General features: G+C 33.8%; 2 non-coding genes and 1 pseudogene across 2 annotated transcripts in view; all 3 read left to right on the plus strand.

Annotated features, from left to right (window-relative positions):
- Positions 1-38, plus strand: part of LOC138927299 (small subunit ribosomal RNA) — a 1,994-nt gene extending 1,956 nt beyond the window's left edge. The window contains exon 1 of the ribosomal RNA XR_011443819.1: positions 1-38. This exon is cut by the window's left edge and continues 1,956 nt beyond it. This is a non-coding gene — a ribosomal RNA (small subunit ribosomal RNA).
- A 708-nt stretch (positions 39-746) lies between these two features.
- On the plus strand, positions 747-925 carry LOC138927298 (5.8S ribosomal RNA). Its single transcript, XR_011443818.1, has one exon. It is a non-coding gene; the product is annotated as a 5.8S ribosomal RNA (ribosomal RNA).
- A 317-nt stretch (positions 926-1,242) lies between these two features.
- LOC138927295 (large subunit ribosomal RNA) lies at positions 1,243-4,317 on the plus strand (annotated as a pseudogene; the record flags this gene model as incomplete).

The raw sequence follows: 4,317 nt of genomic DNA on the forward strand, positions 1-4,317 counted from the left end.
ACAAGGTTTCCGTAGGTGAACCTGCGGAAGGATCATTATTGAATGAATCTTATCCGTTATTAAAATATTTATTATATATCAATATATAAATAAACATTAGCCCAAAATAAAAGACCTATCTATTATATTGAATATATAGACCATTTGTTGTCTTCAATATAAATTGCGTGTATATTTAATTAATATACATGCGTTGCGTGATGTATTGTTCATATTAAATTATGCGCATACATTGATAAATGCAACACCTAAAATATACATTGTTGTACCTGATATACAGGTTAATGCTTTATATAATATTAAAACAATATAAATTATATTTATATTGATTATATAAAACTAAGACATTTCGCAACAATTATTTTAGGTATATAAAAAAATTAAACATATTTTATATGTTTAAATATAGACGAATATATTGAATATAAATTGCGTGTATATTTAATTAATATACATGCGTTGCGTGATGTATTGTTCATATTAAATTATGCGCATACATTGATAAATGCAACACCTAAAATATACATTGTTGTACCTGATATACAGGTTAATGCTTTATATAATATTAAAACAATATAAATTATATTTATATTGATTATATAAAACTAAGACATTTCGCAACAATTATTTTAGGTATAAAAAATAACTTTATTGAAGGAATTGATATATGCCAGTTAAATGGTGTATTTTTAATTTCTTTCAATAAAAACATAATTGACGAATTGTATATTTATATATATTTATAAAACTCTAAGCGGTGGATCACTCGGCTCATGGGTCGATGAAGAACGCAGCAAACTGTGCGTCATCGTGTGAACTGCAGGACACATGAACATCGACATTTTGAACGCATATCGCAGTCCATGCTGTTATGTACTTTAATTAATTTTATAGTGCTGCTTGGACTACATATGGTTGAGGGTTGTAAGACTATGCTAATAAAGTTGCTTATTATTATATATTTTTATAATGATATGCATATGGTATATTATTGGATATATTTATATATTCATAATATTAAATATAAAAGCAATTATCTCAAATATTTATAAAAGAAAAAATGAAGATATACAATTCTTTCTTTTTTCAATTCAAATAATACTGAGAAATGTCTAGCATAAAAAAAATTAAATTTTTTTAACTAGAATTGTCTCTTATTTAAAGATGCGAAAATTGAAAATATATCAAATATATTGTTCTTCATAGAGATATATTGTTTATATATATATACATTGCTTTATACAACCTCAACTCATATGGGACTACCCCCTGAATTTAAGCATATTAATTAGGGGAGGAAAAGAAACTAACAAGGATTTTCTTAGTAGCGGCGAGCGAAAAGAAATCAGTTCAGCACTAAGTCACTTTGTCTATATGGCAAATGTGAGATGCAGTGTATGGAGCGTCAATATTCTAGTATGAGAAATTAACGATTTAAGTCCTTCTTAAATGAGGCCATTTACCCATAGAGGGTGCCAGGCCCGTATAACGTTAATGATTACTAGATGATGTTTCCAAAGAGTCGTGTTGCTTGATAGTGCAGCACTAAGTGGGTGGTAAACTCCATCTAAAACTAAATATAACCATGAGACCGATAGTAAACAAGTACCGTGAGGGAAAGTTGAAAAGAACTCTGAATAGAGAGTTAAATAGTACGTGAAACTGCTTAGAGGTTAAGCCCGATGAACCTGAATATCCATTATGGAAAATTCATCATTAAAGTTATAATATTTAAATAATATTATAGAAATAGTGTGCATTTTTTCCATATAAGGACATTGTAATCTATTAACATATATAATTTATCATAAAATATGACTTATAGTTTATTCAAATTATTATGCTTGCATTTTAACATAGGATAAATGTCATTAATTTGATAAAGTGTTGATAGATTAATAAGAATACAGTGCGTTAATTTTTCGGAATTATATAATGGCATAATTATCATTGATTTTTGTGTTTATTATATGCACTTGTATGATTAACAATGCGAAAGATTCAGGATACCTTCGGGACCCGTCTTGAAACACGGACCAAGGAGTCTAACATATGTGCAAGTTATTGGGATATAAACCTAATAGCGTAATTAACTTGACTATTAATGGGATTAGTTTTTTAACTATTTTATAGTTAATTAACACAATCCCGGGGCGTTCTATATAGTTATGTATAATAATATTTATATTATTTATGCCTCTAACTGGAACGTACCTTGAGCAGATATGCTGTGACCCGAAAGATGGTGAACTATACTTGATCAGGTTGAAGTCAGGGGAAACCCTGATGGAAGACCGAAACAGTTCTGACGTGCAAATCGATTGTCAGAATTGAGTATAGGGGCGAAAGACCAATCGAACCATCTAGTAGCTGGTTCCTTCCGAAGTTTCCCTCAGGATAGCTGGTGCATTTTAATGTTATATAAAATAATCTTATCTGGTAAAGCGAATGATTAGAGGCCTTAGGGTCGAAACGATCTTAACCTATTCTCAAACTTTAAATGGGTAAGAACCTTAACTTTCTTGATATGAAGTTTAAGGTTATGATATAATGTGCCCAGTGGGCCACTTTTGGTAAGCAGAACTGGCGCTGTGGGATGAACCAAACGTAATGTTACGGTGCCCAAATTAACAACTCATGCAGAAACCATGAAAGGCGTTGGTTGCTTAAAACAGCAGGACGGTGATCATGGAAGTCGAAATCCGCTAAGGAGTGTGTAACAACTCACCTGCCGAAGCAACTAGCCCTTAAAATGGATGGCGCTTAAGTTGTATACCTATACATTACCGCTAAAGTAGATGATTTATATTACTTGTAATATAAATTTTGAAACTTTAGTGAGTAGGAAGGTACAATGGTATGCGTAGAAGTGTTTGGCGTAAGCCTGCATGGAGCTGCTATTGGTACAGATCTTGGTGGTAGTAGCAAATAATCGAATGAGACCTTGGAGGACTGAAGTGGAGAAGGGTTTCGTGTGAACAGTGGTTGATCACGAGTTAGTCGGTCCTAAGTTCAAGGCGAAAGCCGAAAATTTTCAAGTAAAAATAAATATTACAATTATTGTGAAAATTATATACTTGAATAATTTTGAACGAAAGGGAATACGGTTCCAATTCCGTAACCTGTTGAGTATCCGTTTGTTATTAAATATGGGCCTCGTGCTCATCCTGGCAACAGGAACGACCATAAAGAAGCCGTCGAGAGATATCGGAAGAGTTTTCTTTTCTGTTTTATAGTCGTACTACCATGGAAGTCTTTCGCAGAGAGATATGGTAGATGGGCTAGAAGAGCATGACATATACTGTTGTGTCGATATTTTCTCCTCGGACCTTGAAAATTTATGGTGGGGATACGCAAACTTCTCAACAGGCCGTACCAATATCCGCAGCTGGTCTCCAAGGTGAAGAGTCTCTAGTCGATAGAATAATGTAGGTAAGGGAAGTCGGCAAATTAGATCCGTAACTTCGGGATAAGGATTGGCTCTGAAGATTGAGATAGTCGGGCTTGATTGGGAAACAATAATATGGTTTATGTGCTCGTTCTGGGTAAATAGAGTTATAATCATTTATGGTTGTAACTTGTTCCCCGGATAGTTTAGTTACGTATCCAATTGTGGAACTTTCTTGCTAAAATTTTTAAGAATACTAGTTGGTCAAACCAATTAGTTCTTATATTATAACGATTATCAATTAACAATCAATTCAGAACTGGCACGGACTTGGGGAAGCCGACCGTCTAATTAAACGAAAGCATTGTGATGGCCCTAGCGGGTGTTGACACAATGTGATTTCTGCCCAGTGCTCTGAATGTCAAAGTGAAGAAATTCAAGTAAGCGCGGGTCAACGGCGGGAGTAACTATGACTCTCTTAAGGTAGCCAAATGCCTCGTCATCTAATTAGTGACGCGCATGAATGGATTAACGAGATTCCTTCTGTCCCTATCTACTATCTAGCGAAACCACAGCCAAGGGAACGGGCTTGGAATAATTAGCGGGGAAAGAAGACCCTTTTGAGCTTGACTCTAATCTGGCAGTGTACGGCAACATCCGAGGTGTAGAATAAGTGGGAGATATTAGACTTCGGTTTGGTATCGACAATGAAATACCACTACTCTTATTGTTTCCTTACTTACTTGATTAAATGGAACGTGTATCATTTCCTAGCCATTATACGGATATATTTATTATATCTTATGGTATTGGGTTTTGATGCAAGCTTCTTGATCAAAGTATCACGAGTTTGTTATATAATCGCAAACAAATTCTTTAATACGCGATGCATTCATGTATTATCGTTTGAAAATTTGGTATAACTCCAA

Source organism: Drosophila bipectinata, unplaced genomic scaffold, assembly GCF_030179905.1.
Source record: "Drosophila bipectinata strain 14024-0381.07 unplaced genomic scaffold, DbipHiC1v2 scaffold_214, whole genome shotgun sequence".
In the NCBI taxonomy this organism is placed as follows: domain Eukaryota; kingdom Metazoa; phylum Arthropoda; class Insecta; order Diptera; family Drosophilidae; genus Drosophila; species Drosophila bipectinata.